The sequence below is a fragment of the Lissotriton helveticus genome, chromosome 7, assembly GCF_964261635.1.
Source record: "Lissotriton helveticus chromosome 7, aLisHel1.1, whole genome shotgun sequence".
NCBI lineage: Eukaryota > Metazoa > Chordata > Amphibia > Caudata > Salamandridae > Lissotriton > Lissotriton helveticus.
In genome coordinates, this window is record NC_136068.1 from 1,356,849,711 (window position 1) to 1,356,867,359 (window position 17,649).

General features: G+C 43.3%; 1 protein-coding gene across 1 annotated transcript in view; it reads right to left on the minus strand.

Moving 5' to 3' along the window:
* Positions 1–583: 583 nt before the first annotated feature.
* Positions 584–17,649, minus strand: part of LOC144770276 (bMERB domain-containing protein 1-like) — a 499,712-nt gene continuing 482,646 nt past the window's right edge. The window contains exon 7 of the mRNA XM_078654667.1: positions 584–759. The gene's annotated coding sequence lies outside the window, so the exon portion shown is untranslated. The remainder of the gene's footprint in view (positions 760–17,649) is intronic.

Sequence of the window (17,649 nt, forward strand, 5' to 3'; positions counted from 1 at the left end):
TTGAAATTGTATATCTCTGGTTCTACTGATTGCATTTTTGTAGTTTGGGTATTGTTAAATGTTTAACATTTGGCTCTATTTTTCAGAATTGGTGTAGGATTTTCCCTGTCTTGTGTTTTCCCTTTATTACTGTTTGAAGTGCTGCTTAAATACTTTACACATTACCCCTTAGTTAAACCTGACTGCTTAGTGCCAAGCTACCAGATTTTTGAGCGCAGGTTAATCAGTATATGTGAATGTCTATGATTAAATTCATTGGCACATTAAATGAGAATCTATTGGTATTGACACTGCTTGTTTAAACTTTATAGACGGCACCTTGGTGTCATTCATTACCAATCAATTTCATATTCATCAGGAAGACGGGAGCTGGTTCTACTGGTATGTGATATGTGAAGCTTTGTGCTACCTAATGAAGTCATGAGGAAGGAATGGAGTTTAGTGGCACCAATGATGTCAGGTTCCCTCAAGTCTGCGACATAATCTTCAGTCTTGAAATTCCGCCCCGTTAGTTCACCCACCCGCCTCAGATGTCTGCTAAAACTGCTTTTGTACATTTCAGAGCATTGCTGACTGGAAGAAGAACCGGTAAAGCGTTTATTTTCCCAAGACCATAAAGCCATTTAAGGTTTTCCACACAGTCTGTTATTTGTCCCCCATCACTTGTATGGCTTCATTGCTAGATGTTCTCATTGAAGGTCACCCGCTGCGTTCGTGCTTCGGTGGTTGCACATACATTTTTGTATTTAATATAGAAACCTGTAGGAGAATAACATTGGAGAAACATTAAATCAATTGAAACCAGAGAAACAAGTCTTACTGCCCAAAATACACAGAAAACCTATGAGTGCGTGTGTGTGTGTGTGTGTGTGTGTATGTGTATATTATTTTTCATCCATTCACATCTGCAGTCCCACCTATCTTGTCACACAATAATTCATTTATTCATTCATCCAAACTAGTGGACAGGTGTTGTCGATATGTGTAAGTATATGCATGTGTACAAGTATGTGTACCTAATAATCTGTGTTCATTGATGCCTTTATGTGTGCTATCTCTGTGTTCTTGTCTGAAAGTACCCTTGTAAGCCTGTATACATGGGTGCGTGTATCTATCTAGTTCTGTGTCCAGGAATGTTTGAAAAAATTTTGGTCTATGTGTATCGATGTTTTAGGCGTGTTGCCGTGTCTTCATGTGTCCCTCTGTATTACGCTTTTCAGTATGAATTCCTTATACAAAAGCTAAATTTACTGGCTTTATCAATGCTTGCTTAAGAATAACTAGAGGCTTAGGCCACGTTATCTGGTTTAATGAAGTCCAATGCTAGCTCTGGTAACCACTTACTTACCCCACTTTTCTGCCCTCTGTGAGCTCAGCTTACTGTTCTTCCTGTTGGCCTGATGACTGACATGTTGGACTATATTGCTGGATGCCCCTTTCCACTCTTTGTTTGCAACTCCCTTTTTAAGTCTCGCTAGAGCCAGCGCATGCGCTGCCCTGGCGAGACATTTAGTAGCTGGCTTTTGAAATTGCTGCCAAAGGCTGTTGCCTGCCAACAGCGTGCGGTTGCGCAAGCGTGCACGTGCCACCATCTCTTTCTTCCGTCGTCATTAAAACGCGGTTCTCTCACTTTCCCCGCGGCGCTCTCACTTTCGCCGCGGCGGGCGCTCACACGTGCACCACTTTTGAGGCCGGACTTGTTCTAAACAGCTATCAACACTCGCTCCCTCCTTCCTGCGTGTGCCTAACTTTTTATACATCGCAGACGCTATTACTTTTATTGTGCCTGGTTCCTTTGAGGAGGTAGAATGTTGTGTGCTCGGATTGCAGACCAACCAATAATGCTGTGCGGATTTCTGATGTGCTCATTGGCTGGGAAGTTCGCATGTGCTTCTCTAATATGTAAACACTGTCTGCATCTGATGACCACTGAAAGCAAGTGAGCCTCAACTCTTCAGTAAACATGGTAGGACCTGTGGTAGCGATCCGAGCAGATGACTACTGTCTAACCCAACAGCGCGGTTTGCTAGGTAGAGCCGGTGACCACATAGAATTTTATAGCATTGCTTGCTGTAGGCTGTGAGGGATTATGTGACACTGGTTAGGGTTTATCCATGACACTTGGCCAAGAGATTCAATGCCCGGGTTCATTCACAACTAACAGTCCGCCCGCTGTTCTGGCCCCCAAAAGGAATGCAATTTCTTGCTGTGGTTTCATGTGCCCCCGGCATCCCGATGTCATATTCATCATTAGATCAGACTGCGGTACCACGGTTAGGCGCTATTCGTTTCAGCTCCCGCGGCTCGGACCGCTTCCTTGTCTTTTGAAAAGGACATGTATTTTCCAGATCCAGTTGCCGCCCTTCTTGCCTGTGTTTTGGGCATGATTGTTGTTTTAAAAATTATAAATGGACGGAAGAGCGACAAATACAGCAACTTTCCTCCCTGACCGAGGCCACTGCCAATCATCGGTAACCTGCAAATCCTCAACCTGAGAAGTCCTTACCTGACCTTACTCGAGGTGAGCGCACGAGACAACTTTTAGTTACCATACAGATGTCATTACAGTTAAATATCTGCGTCATAGGCTCCGATTTCACCTACATTGATTAAAGTTAGTTTTACTCGTGGGTACACAACGAAGGGTGGAATTCCCCAAACCCAACTCCTCCTCTACCCATCACTTTCAGTCCACAAGAAACAACAATAAATAAGGGGTGAAGATGTGCCAATAGGGAACCAGTTTCAAGTCTCGGCTTTGTCTCAACATCCTGTGATTCTGGGCAAATCTCCCATCGCCTTCAATAAACCCTGATTGTGTCCTTCTGGAATGGCACTGGTGCTCCAATACCTTCTGGGCAAGTTTGCGCTACAAACTGCAAAATTAAAGTATTTATTGTACTGCAGCTATTTCTAAGTCACAAACGTCTTTAGATGAGATCACCTGGAGGTCATAGCTAACAAAAAAATGCAAGCTTCGGTAAAGCAAAGAAGACAGATTTTTTTTTTACCTATATGTTTAACATGCTTCTTCACCAACTAACTACGAGTTTGTGTGCGTGGATGGGTAGGTTGGTGACTACAACTAACTAATACAAAAGGGGGTGGTGATGGACGGAGCATCTGAACCTATCAAACACTCACACCCAGTCAACAGATCTGGGTTTTAATCCATCACCGTTCTTTAGCCCACTCGGCCACCCCAGTTCAGACATGGCCATATGCAAATCAGTCTGACCCTGTGCCTCATGGGAACAGTCCAGCCCGAACTGCCAAGCCATGCCTTCCGTGGACCGGAAACAAGCTTCCTAGGAACGGTTTCTGGCATTTCAGCTGTCTTCAATCCAGTGGCAAAGTGAGCAAGGGACTCACGTCAGAGCATACCCTGCCAACTTATGGCGAACAAAGCGGTACAAAAGGAGGTGGTGATGGACGGAGCATCTGAACCAATCAAACACTCACACCCAGTCAAAAGATCTGGGTTTAATCCATCACCGTTCTTTAGCCCACTCTGCCACCCCAGTTCAGACATGGCCATATGCAAATCAGTCTGACCCTGTGCCTCATGGGAACAGTCCAGCCCGAACTGCCAAACCATGCCTTCTCTGGACCGGAAACAAGCTTCCTAGGACCGGTTTCTGGCATTTCAGCCGTCTTCAGCCAGGCTTGCTTGAATCCAGTGGCAAAGTGAGCAAGGGACTCATATCAGAGCATACCCTGCCAATTTATGGCGAACAAAGCGGTACAAAAGGGGGTGGTGATGGCGGAGCATCTGAACCAATCAAACACTCACACCCAGACAAAGGTTTAATCCATCACCGTTCTTTAGCCCACTCTGCCACCCCAGTTCAGACATGGCCATATGTAAATCAGTCTGACCCTGTGCCTCATGGGAACAGTCCAGCCCGAACTGCCAAACCATGCCTTCCCTGGACCGGAAACAAGCTTCCTAGGACCGGTTTCTGGCATTTCAGCCGTCTTCAGCCAGGCTTGCTTGAATCCAGTGGCAAACTGAGCAAGGGACTCACGTCTGAGCATACCCTGCCAACTTATGGCGAACAAAGCGGTACAAAAGGGGGTGGTGATGGACGGAGCATCTGAACTAATCAAACACTCACACCCAGTCGAAAGATCTGGGTTTAATCCATCACCGTTCTTTAGCCATGTCGGGCCAAAGAACAACAGTGGCAGGGTATGCTCAGACATGAGTCCCTTGCTCACTTTGGCACTGGATTCAAGCAAGCCTGGCTGAAGATGGCTGAAATGCCAGAAACCGGTTCTAGGAAGCTTAATTCCGGTCCAGGGAAGGCATGGTTTTTCAGCCTCCCAACTGGGTTACATTCTAAAACATAATACAAAACATTTAAAATACCACCTAAAGTGGTAGCACAATATATAAAATTACAGTCATCTTGAAGATAAAACACAATGTTTTCTATGTGCACGGAGGAACCACCGTTGTCGATAGGAGTGGCTTCTTTTTGGACAGTTTTTTCTTTAGTTAATTTTTCTTCGTGACCAACTTTGTATGAGTTGGATGTATAGGTACGGTTAATTAATCTTCACCGAACATCCGGATATTTTTCATAAACAGGAATTTTGGTATCTTATAATTCGAAATCGGCCTCCCTGCTCCTCCGTGCTGTTCCCTTCATTCCAATTCTTATCCTCCTATCGACAACGGTGGTTCCTCCGTGCACATAGAAAACATTGTGTTTTATCTTCAAGATGTAAAATAACTGTGGAAACTATCTGAGAAGCTCACAGCGAGTTGAAAAGCAATTGAAAAGCTTTCTCAACCCAAGATACAGATATGGAGTCAAATGTCCTTAATGTCCTGATGAAGGTGTCAAGATTGATTAGCACCGAAACGCCGCGTCGACTTGTTTACACTTTGACTGTAATTTTATATATTGTGTTACCACTTTAGGTGGTATTTTAAATGTTTTGTATTATGTTTTAGAATGTAACCCAGTTGGGAGGCTGAAAATAAATTTTGCACATTATTTTGATAATTTTGGTGTAAGTGCCATTTACTTTAGTGTACTTTAGTTACTTGATTTGACTTAGCTATGAAGCTTGTTTTGTAAAATCCCTATTACCCTACAGAAACCCCCCCCCCAAGATTCTTTCAGCGATCCTAGTCTGCAACAATTACTACAGGGACTTCCAATTTCCTTCGACTGTTCCCATGATATACAGGGTCAGACTGATTTGCATATGGCCATGTCTGAACTGGGGTGGCAGAGTAGGCTAAAGAACGGTGATGGATTAAACCCAGATCTGTTGACTGGGTGTGAGTGTTTGATTGGTTCAGATGCTCCGTCATCACCACCCCCTTTTGTACGGCTTTGTTCACCATAAGTTGGCAGGGTATGCTCAGACGTGAGTCCCTTGCTCACTTTGCCACTGGATTCAAGCAAGCCTGGCTGAAGACGGCTGAAATGCCAGAAACCTGTCCTAGGAAGCTTGTTTCCGGTCCAGGGAAGGCATGGTTCGGCAGTTCGGGCTGGACTGTTCCCATGAGGCACAGGGTCAGACTGATTTGCATATGGCCATGTCTGAACTGGGGTGGCAGAGTGGGCTAAAGAACGGTGATGGATTAAACCCAGATCTTTTGACTGGGTGTGAGTGTCTGATTGGTTCAGATGCTCCGTCCATCAGCACTTCTTTTGTACTACAACTAACTAATGGCTTGAAGAATGGAGGGACCATGCGTGGTTGCATTGATGTATAAGGGAGAGCTGAGTGCATACTGTAAAAAAAGACGTGGGCATGTTAGCAGAGCATTCACAAACTTTTTAAAGGGCCTGGGGCAAATATTAGCTACAGGGGCTAACTCAGAGAATTCACCCAGGCTTCATCTTCACCAAATTCGGTGACCCTGGAAATATTTTTCCTTACTGTGTTTCCTTTCAGTGACCGTCTCTTTTGAGTGCATCTTGAAGTAATTTAGTTCACGCGATGCACACAGCACGAACAACTCGCAGTTTTGTTGCTCCTGTTATAACAGTAATTAAGGCTTGGTAAAGGAGGCACTAGACAACTGACTTGCCCTTTGGACCACTAATAAAGTTTTCATCTTGGCAGAAGGGGGAAAGTATGGGATTTCCATCCAGTAGCCTCTCAACATGCCCAGATATAACAAAAAGCATTGGCATAGCCAATAGGTCTCGCCTTTGGGGCCTGCTGCATAACTAAATACTTATGAGGTCCCAAAGGCGAGACCTATTGGCTATGCCAATGCTCGTTAATTTTTGAATTGCCACAAATGACAAACTGTGTCAGCAGAGCCATTTTCTGTACCCCGCTTCACCTGCCCCTCATGTACCCCTTCCATTCTGCTCTTTCTTCATAGACTGTCTTTGCTCTTACCTGATTACTGCTACCTGCACACAGCGACTGTTATTTTCTGTTTTCAGTCGCTGCGGGTCATGTTTCTGTACCATTACTCCCCGCATCTCTGTTTGTTCTATGCCACCACTCACTCTTGGAATAGGTATCCCTACCTCTTCCTCTGCAGTGTGGCTGCTTTATCATGACAGTAGGGCAGTAATTCACAATATCGACTACAAAAATACCAACCTGCAGAAACACCATCTTCATAATATCGACTATCAATGTATCATCAAAGCAAACATGTATAAGGAAATGTAGTTTTACTACTCTAACTCCACGGCTTATACCCTGACCATATAATCCAAGTCGATGTTGTGGTCAATATTGTTGCAGGTTGATATCAAACGATTGGTACTGTGACCCGCCACTGGTTGGTGTCACTAGTTTTTTTTTTTTTTAGCATACCTCTGCCTCCCTTATCTCCGCATTGGACGTCCCTACCATCAACTAACTACAGCCGACATCTTGTGCCAGAAGTCAACCTTTGTTTAATGTATCTAATTTCTAGATCACTGGCGTAACCAAAGTTGAGGGGGACCCCCACATTGTACATGGAGGGGGCCCCCGCTTTGGATTAAATCTGGAGCTCTTAGGCCTGACTACTGTGCAGAGGGGGCCCCCTGCAACTCGGGTCCTCCCCCCCATACTGCGGGGATGCGGGGACCTGTATTATGCCACTGTTCCGGATCCGTTTGGATGCCCTAACATGATGAAGATAATTCTTCCTCATTTTGTGTGTCCTTGTGGCACTGCTCTCAAGACTAGACCCGACAGTGGTGAGATGTGAGCGGTTTTGAATCTAAATACTTGCAGCATGATGTGAGGAAAATGATTAGGAAAACACATATGCCAGAAATCATGTTATGCGCTACAACCTATCAAACATATGGGTAAATAGAAAATATAACATACAATTGAGTAACTGGACCCGCTGGATGAAAGAAACCAGCAGTGTAGTTTTAAAATGTGGAATATGCATTTTCAGTGAAGTCTGCCTGGCAATGTTCTGTTATGTTAATTACTGTTTCTACAGTGCAAAGCAACCAGTGAAGGTTTCATGGCACTGAGCCCAAGGCAGGATAAACTGCAGATCATCCTGCTAGATTAGGTAAAACGGAAAGAAAATAACTAGGTGTGTGTGAAATTTAAATCGCGCCGGCGTAATTTGTTTCATTTCCTGACAATATGCCATTACTCCACATTCACATAATTTTGCCCACATTTCTCCTAATTACATGGTTATTTTGCACACATCTAAAAATAACAAGGGTTGTGAGTGATTCAGCATAAGAGGTATACATATTTCAAATTTGACTTCCACTTTTCTACTTACTCATCCATCCTCCAGCTGCACTGGGCCCCCTACATTTAGATGGATTACAGCATTACCCTCACCAGAGAGGCAAATGATAGTCTGATGGCTCTTTCTCTGCCGATAGGAGGGATGGGAATTAGGATGTCAAAAACACAAACGCCAGCCCCCCCAATAGGGACCATTAATTGTAACTAACTCACAAATTTGAAATTAGATTCAAATACACTACTCTCAGGACCACACTGTAAAAATTAAGTATTGCAATGGGGAGACCCAATCTCCTAAAGAAATGAAGTCTAACCAAAATGATACAAACTAGAAGCTCTGCTTCTGGTAACCTTCAAACTGGTTACACACGCCTACAAAGGCCTCCATAACACCGGACCCCAATACCTTAATGAAAGACTCTCCTTCCACGCCCCCAAGAGAAACCTCCGCTCCACCGACCTAGCCCTAGCCAAGGTCCCCTGCATCCACAGAGCCAGAAGGGAGGGCAGATCCTTCTCCTACATCGCAGCCAAGACCTGGAACAAACTTCACCTCAACATCAGACGAAGCCCTACACTGCAAATATTCAGAAAGGACCTCAAGGCCTGGCTCTTCAGATGACCTCGGAGCTGCCCGAAACCTCCCACCCCCCAGAGCCTTGAGACACTCACAGGTGAGTAGTGCACTCTATAAATCCCTGATTGATTGATTGACTGCAACAAAGAATAGAAGAAAACTAACTTGATATTCTGAAAAGATTTGCTGATTCTCCCTACAACGCATTTAGATTAACTGAGTCATTTAATACAGTTCAAATAAAGAACATCAGGACACAATAATAGACTCAGGTAATTTAGATAACTAGTTATTATATTAATGTTCAAAAATGTATCCAAATTAGCAATTTCTTAAGCATTTCAGTCAAGACTATTAAATCATGTAGTACGAAACATCACATCTAGTCAGAAGTTCCCATCCAAAAGAATGAGTTTAAACAAACATTGGATACAAGATTACAGACTTCTGCCATTAGAGGAAAAGAAATAGTTCAGTCCTATCTAAGATACAAAGCAAATGGGTTAAAGAATTCATTTTAAAGCCCTCTAATGGCGGGTCCATGAGCTTTAACAGAAATAAACAAAAATCTATTTGTTCGGCAAAGAGGAATTCCAAGTTGACTGCATGAATGTAGCAGCCTTAGCAAAGGGGCAGTTCAAGATAGGGAAAATTAGGCATTGTGATAAAAAGATAAAATCCAAAACGCAATGAGTGGTGTTCCATAGAATATTTAGCAACGTGGGCATCCCGCATTGAGAGGAAATGAAAAATAATTGAGTTTTGTTAACAAAGGAAGAAAAAAATATGGCGTGTCTCTCTTTTGGGGTTTCTTTTTTTATAGTCGTTATGACATATTAATGATGTGATGCAACTCCACTAGTTAGTTAGTTGTATGATTAGTTTACAGATGTAGTCACAGAATTCATTTAGTTACTCCTAGATTCTTTCCCAGGCATTTCCTGTGAACGACTTGGCTTTCCGGGCCTCACAGGTTTGTCAATTGTAGAAAATATGCAATGTAACAGACTATGACATCGGGTGACAGTTGACTTTCCCACCAAGCCATTTCACCATGAACAGCAAACAAATTTCCTTTGTATGTATACTGAAACATGCACAGAACAAATAAAGCAACATTTGCAAAAATGTCAATGAATTATTATGCTTGCTAAGTGAAAAGTGCAGCTCAGCAAAGGATACGTTTAAAGCTTGAATGTATACATATGCTCTAAATGAATTATACTTAATTGGAATCAAATATAATGCATCAAATCATCTCTTCATAATAAAAGACTAATAATAAAGATTTCACTAATGTATTATTACACAAAGTAGATTAGCATTAACTATGATCTACTACCACAATTTTTCTACATCCATACATGTAAATTATTTAAAAAAAACATTTTACCAAAATCGTTTCTACATTTTTTAAATCATTAGGGTCTCTAATATCACCTCTGTATTCAACTTCCCAGCTAATTTTATCCCATAATTGCACCACAATCTAATTACAATGCATTTGAAATAGAAGGCAATGAAGCTGTTAGGCCTCAACTTTAGATTAATTCGTTTTCAATCTTTCGTGAATAATAAAACACAATGTTATGAGTAATCTTGTTATGAAAATCTATTAATAAGTGCTATAACTATTTTGCAAGGTATTTTGTCCTTTTCTTTCTTTTTCAAGCACACTTTACGGTGTTGTTACTTTACTTATCACTATTGTTGTAATAATTTGTCTATTTTGTGCAACGTGCACATCCAGGTTTTTGTGTCTAAATCGCTAAAGTGTCATTCAATGTGAATTTAAAAAATTTGCTCTATCATGAGCATTTTCTAAATGTAGTAACAGCTGGGATGGAGTGAAGGCTAGGGAAAGACATTTCCGCAGAGTGGGAGTGAGAACTGTAATGCTTCTTCATTCGTACCATTGGTTCTTACACTGGGGCATTACAGACAAGTGCATACTGTAATACCCGAAGAGTCAATAGAACAGTGGATACTTGGCATCACTGAATTTTAGGGCCCCAAGAATTTCTGCGGTTACAAGGTTCTGGATAACATGTATCCTAAGCAACAAGTATAATGAGAATTCCAGTAGTCCAGGCTTGGGCCATTAGTGGCCATGATGGCCAGACGAAGTAGAACGTTACGCAGCTGTTGAATTCAATAGTAGTAAGAGGATGCAATTGAAGAAATCTGAGACATGAGATTCAAGATGTCGTCCAATTTGACATCAAGTTTTTAACCACTTTGTCCAGCTGAGGCTACAGATCCATTGAAGTGGGCCAGAAGTAGTCAAGTTACAGGGTTGCGGTACCCCCTAGGACCTAAACCTTTGTTTTATCCCAGGACATCTTGCAACATTGCTGTAGAAACGAAGGAAACAGACAAAGACATGTGCCGATTGACTGCTATACCCCTAAGCCTTCCTACCGGTAAACACTGAAGAAAGGACTGAATGTGGCGTGCTTGTACATCGTCAGACTCTGAACTTTAAGACTTCATATAAGGCCCACAGGGTAGAATTTAACAAGGAGCATGCACACTGCTTGTATATTATTTGTCAAACTGGACCATTAAATTAAACTTGACTTGTGATCCAAAGACATCTCCATACACCACCGTGCTCGAACCCCACCCCTCCCCCTCACTCATCCACAACCATGTTGAAGTGTGTGCCTGACTGAATTAAACTTGACTTGTGATCCAAAGACATCTCCATACACTCCCCGTACTCGAACCCCCAATGAAGTGGCACCCCCACCCCATCCCCCTCACTTATCCACAGCCATGTTGTAATGCATGCCTGACTGAATTAAACGTGACTTGTGATCCAAAGACACCCCCTGACACCCCCTTGCTCGAACCCCACCAATGAGGTGGTACCACCTCCCTCATCCACAGCCATGTTGAAATGCGTGCCTGATTGAAGGAATCAGCAGCGCTGAGACCATTCCTGCTAGGCTCACCCTAGTGAACAAGTAGACTTTTTGCCTGTGCTGACTTGTAATGTGCGTGCATATTGGAATAGGCTGAAATATTGTATACAGCTCGGTTCGGTATAATGTTCTAAATATATATATAAACATATATTCACACCTACCTGGCTGGACATGTAGGGTAGCTGCTGAAGGCATAAATAGACTAACGCCATCATCCTAGCAAGTTGGCTCAGCCTTTCATCCTTACTAGGTTGGCGAAGGATTGAGTTAGGAAATAGTAATCTCTGTTTTTACAGCCCTTCCATACCCGAAGTTTGAACCCTTTATTAGAACAATTTGCTGAAATCATTCAGGTGCAGTAGTCTTTATTAATAATGCGGCTGCAACTTCAATGACGTGATAATGTGGATTTTTATAATATTTCTGATGGTATTTTAAATTGATGGCATTTTATCTCATTTTTTCCCTGTGTTTGGAAACCTATCTCAGGTCCACTGTTGCCATGTTTTATGGCATTGCAATTCCGTGTACGAGATTAAGCAAGTGAGGTCTCTTGGGCCCTGGCAGTGATTATTTTTCCCCCATGGTTTGTTTTTGATGGGTTTTTTTTTCATTTGAGGCGAATCTCTCTTTGAGACGTTGTGAGGGCTGCTTTATACAGGCATCAATTGCAGGCGTGCCGTAAATGACGGCCCCTCTACCCGACCCCATTAGAGCCCGCTCTGATATCAAAGCTGGAGCCTCATGTGTGAGGCCTCAACAACCTCTGCAGCAAACACCAGGAAGAGGCTGAAGGTGGGAGGGTAGGGGAGATACTCTCCCCTGCTACAGTGTTTGCTGGCAGACACTGGGAGCGAGAGCCCGGCCGGGGTGGGTGGGGGGAGAGCTGCACTCCCCGTGCCCCCTGCACCACCGCTCTCCGTGCCTGCTTCACAGCTGTGGTGAAGAATGTTCCTATCTGCTTGTTAAAATAAACAAGCAGATAAGAAAAGTTCTTTACCACAGCCGTAAAGCAGGTCACGGTGTCTGGAGGGGCGGTCAGAAAAATGGACAGGGTGGCACCCAAATACACTCCTTTCCGTTGGGAAGCCAGCGTTTACCATAAACGCTGAAGTTACCCAATGGAAAGGAGGGGCGGGCTTAGAGTCACCTTTTCTAACAAAATCTCTCTCAGAGGCGGGGCAGCTTTGCAGCCACGCCCATGCCTCTGCGAGACCTAAACAACTTAAAATAGCATAACTTCATAAAGCACGGAAAGAAGTTAAGACATAAAAACATTCAGAGGCCATTCTCCATGTTATCAGCATATAAACTACAGAGTCTAATTTATGTAACACTTGTCTGCTGAAAGAACCATTAAAGAGATCAAACGCATCTCAGATTTCAAGCATACATCTTCTTCAGTGAATAGCTGTTGTTTTTGCCAATGCATTGCTGTTCACTGGTGGTGGTGTGTTCATAAAAGCATGTTCATGTGTGAGGGGCATGACACTTTTCTGAAGACACTGAGCACAAGAATTGAGAAGTACCTAGAGCCTCATTTATGGGGAATTGGCGTAGGGCAGTGCCACAAGTCTTCTTTCAGCTCTGCACTATGCCAATATGAAAGGGCAGAAATGAACCGTAATTATGAAATACGGTGCATTCCTGGCCTTTCTCCCAGCGCTAGCGCACAATTTGCTGCCTAGGGCCAACGGAGGCACCACTGCACCATGGTGCAAGGGTGTCTGCTTTGCATGCACTATTCTTTTTGTGCAGGAAGGGGTAATACATTTCTCCTCATTATACCTGCACTGGGGAGGTGTATGGTTTTGGCGCTGTCCCAGGTTTACCTGATTAAGTAATTCTGGGTTAGCATCAAAATCCATGGGTTTTGCATGGAAATACCCACTGCAATGCCTTTGGAACACTTCTCTGGTACAGAGTAAGGCAACACAGCAGGTTGCGCTGCCTTGCCTTACTCCATATCTATTAGGCCATGCAAAGCCATGAAAAGCAGCTTAGCGTGCCCGCATAGATATGGGTGAGAGGTTTGCGCTGCCAGAGCATCAGAAAAAGTGATGCTCCTGTGGTGGATACCTCTGATAAATAAGCCCTAGATTATTTAATTTTACTCTGTGGGAACTAACTAGTGTTTCCTACACTGTAGAGATATTATTGAAAATCTATTGAAGTGTCCACTTTAATTCATTGAATTTGGTTTTGCATCAGCAATGTTGCCATTCAGTTTGTTCCTAAAACCTCAATTTTATTTAGAATATTACTTAGGGTGTTATATTATTCTGCATATTAGAAGGCAGCCCAATAATTGAAAATAACTTATATGGTGTAGTTATTACTTGTATCATTAAAGTGTGTGCTCATGTTCATATTTTATTGTAATTACAACAAATGTCACTATATCTATAAGGCAATAGGCCCATTGAGAGTGACTTAGAGTGAGAGTGTGCACCAAGAACTGTGCATCACACCGATTGAGTGAGTTTGTACCCCAAGGTCAATGACTCACAGCAAATGAGTGAGATAGTACACAAAGTGGAGCACTGTATGAGGATCACACGTGATACATGAGACTGTAATGTCACTTTTCTAATCATGCTGCTGAGTGAAGGATTTTAGAATTACTAAATGTTTTACTTTAATTTGTGACAAATAAATTAGGCCTGGGCAGAATTTCAACTATGCCGGAGTAATCAAAATAATTTTGGTAATTCTGAGTTACTTTTAGAAGCGGAATTATCGTTAATTGCGCGATTATTCCTGCTTGCACGTTTATGACTAATTTAGGGGTTGGAGGAAAAAAATATTACTGCGGGAGCACATTTAGCAAGTGCGAGTAGCTGCTCACAACCACTATTCATGTTGTACCACATTTAGCGCTATTTCATCTTTTTATCATTTATTTTATTTTTTATTTATAGAGTTTTATATAGCGCGAACGTGGCCCTTGGGTATCAGAGTGCTTTATTGTTATATGAGGTACAGTTGGAATACAGCGGGTATAGCAGCATTAATATATATAATATTCTGTTACATGTCTTTCTTAGCCGTTTCAGCAAAAACAATTTTAGCAACTGATTAAAGCACATGGTGTAACAGTATTCCTAGACACATGGTTCCAATGTGCTTTTTCGTGAATTCTACATCAGAAACAATTCCTGAATGACGTTTCGGTATTAATCACGATGCTGATGATGAGCAGTCTTGCCTAAGGAAGGAACTTGCTCATTAGGAAGATCTTCGCTTCACTGTTGAATATTGCTGTGTTTGGAATTTTTCTAATGTTTGGAGGGAGTGAGTTCCAGATTCTGGTGGCTGCTCTTGAGAAAGCTCTGTCATATGTTTTCTTATTCTGAAAGATGGGTGGTTTCAGCAACAGCTATCTGGCACTCATGGGTGGTCTGCTTCCCCGCTGAAAGCTCAATTTTCTGAGCTAAGTACCTTGGTGTTTTGTAGTGGAGCGCTTTGTGGGTAGTACATGCCAGTTTAAGTTGAATGGTGAGAGGAGATATGGTCGTATTTTCTAGATCCAGTAATGAGTCTTGCGGCCGCATTTAGACATGCTTTTAGTGGTGCTGTGGACATTTTTCATAGACCTTCTAGAGTTGTACATCCATACTCATATTCAATCCTTGAAATAACTAAGGACTGGACTGCCAGTTTGAAGTCCACCGTAGAAATGATTGGTTTCACTTTTCTAATATAGTTCAGGTGTAACCGGGCACTTTTTGCCATTGATTTGATGTGGGCTTTCATGTCTAGGTTCTTATCAAGCGTGATTTCCAGTGATTTAGTAGATTCAGCTAGAGTAGGGGTGCAGTTTAGCGCTGTGATCAGTTTGGTCCATTCCTTCACTTCTGTGGGGTTCTTTGGTGGTGATATTATTAGGAATTCCGTTTTTTGCACATTTAGTTTCAGATGATTGCTAGTTAACCACTGTAATGACATTTTTAAGGCCTCATTCATTATCTTTATGTCTTCCAGTGTTGCGATCTTGATGTAGATTTGAGTGTCATCTGCGTACATGTGATAAGATATGTTTGCGTCTCGGAGAATTGCTGTAAGGGCTTTGACATAAAGGTCGAATAGTGACAGAGATAGTGTTGATACTTGAGGGACTCCAATCGAATTTGGGCATGATGGGGATAGCGTCTGATTGACCAGGAATCTTTTTGTTCTGTTCTGAAGGAAGGATTCAAACCATTTCAGAACATTTCCAGATAGCCCCATCCTGTCTTGAAGAATGGTCATCAATTTTTCATGATTTACCGTGTTAAAAGCAGATGACAGGTCAAGAAGAACTAGTAGGCGTGTTTGATTGTGATCTAGGGCCTGTAGCACATCATCCACTATATGTAAGATTGCTGTTTCCGTACTGTGGCCCAGTCGTCCAGCAGCTTGAAATTGGCAATGTGATTGCTCAGTTGATTTTGCACACATTTCTCAATTAGTTTGGCAAGTAATGGAATATTGGTTACTGGGTGAAAGTTATTTGGCTCTGCTGGGTCCGCTGTAGGTTTTTTGATGTTGGGGAGGACTTGACCTGTTTTTAGGCACTCTGGTAGGATCCCTTGAGATGGAGAGGCATTTATTATTTTTGTCCATATCGGGACGACAATATGGTTGATTCTTTTTAGGCATTTAGCGGGGAGGGGGTCATTGTAGTGATTATTAGGTTTGATATCCAAGAGAGTTTTGGCAATGGTATTCTGGTCATATAACTTGAAGGTTGCCCATTGTGCATTGTTTTTCAATCTATCATGATTGTTTGTCGTGGTATCATTGTTCTGTGGTGGAAGTTGGCTGGAAAGGTTGTCGGCTGCCATCCTGAGCTCTCTTTCTAGCGTGCCTGGCCGTGTCAGTGAAGAATGTTGAGAATTCATCGCAGCTCAGTTGAGTTTTAGTAGGTTCTTGGACAGATTTGGCCAATTTATAAGATTGTTGCTTTTTAACTTCTCGAATAGTTTCCGAGGTCTGTTTTTGGTGTTGTCCAGTTCTGATCTAAAAATTTCCTTTTTGGAGTTGAGCACCCTTTTGTTGTACTCATTTCAGATTTTTCTGAGAGTTTTAAGCTGGGGGCATGATGCGTGCTGTTTCCATTTTCTTTCTGCAAGTCTCAGTTTCCCCCTACCTTCATTCAGTGTCTCATTAAACCATGGATTTTTATCCCCCTCTGATATTCTTTTCAGTTTTAGTGGCATGGTGGAGTTGACTATATGTTATGTTACCCAGATTTGTGTAGCGCACAGCTGCCCCAGCAAAGAGGCATCCTGGTGCTGCCAGCATCAGAATAACGGACCTAGACACCAAGACAGTAAGATGCCCAAAACAGAAGAGGGGTCCGAAAGAGACTAAACTGAAGGAAAGAGAAGAGTTTTGATTGCTTTCCAAAAGTCCAGCAGACATTCCATTCTGCGGATCTGAGGAGGCACGGAGTTCCACAGCTTGGCTGCCAAGCAGCGAAAGGAGCGGCCCCAGTGCAAAGGCGTTTCACACGGGGAACAATAACCAGGTGCTGCACCAAGGAGCGCAGCTGGCGCGAAGGGACATACGGGGTAAGCAAATTGGCTAACAGGCTAGGCGAGGCAAGCTTCAGGATCTTGAAAGATAGACACAGTGACTTACATTGATTGCGCTTAGCCATAGGTAGCCAGTGAAGTCTCCGGATGGCGCCAACAAAGGGGCAGGTCCGCGGGAGCCCTAGCAAGGCTTTGGCGGCAGCATTTTGGACACGCTGCATCCGCACAACTTCAGCCTGATTGGCCCCGAGCAAGAGAAAACTAGCATAATCCCGTCTGGATAGAATAGCTGACTGGACAATCAGCTGGCGCGTAGGTGAATCAAAAAACTTCAAAAGCGGCTTAAGACCCCGGAGGAGGCCATAGCAGGTGCCGGCAACTTTTTTAGCATGGTCTTGGAAACTAAGAGAGGAGTCCATCCACACCCTCAGGTTCTTAACAACTGACTTAGGGGTAGGGGTGCTATCCAGAGCGCTCGGCCACCATTGCTCACTCCACAGGCTCAGGTTCTTCCCCACTAGCAGAACCTTTGTTTTGCTAGCGTTCAGCTGCAAGCAATTAGTTGTCATCCAATCTGCAATGGCAGCCTGGCCACTTCTAAACCTAGAGGCATCCGATGTTGAACCCTCTGCCAGGGCCACCACAAGCTGCGTATCGTCTGCATACGAGACCATGGTGAGGTCCCACTGCCTGACGACCGCTGCAAGAGGCTGAACGTACAAGTTGCTGAGCCCTGAGGCACCCCCTGATCGATGGAATGCGCCTGAGAAAGAAACGGGAGGGCTGACACTCGGAAGGATCTTTTGGTCAGAAATGATCTGAACCATTCCAGAGCCATGCCAACTACACCAGCTTCTTCCAGCTGCTGTAAAAGAATTCCATGTGAGACCGTATCAAAGGAGGCACTCAGATCAAGCAAGAT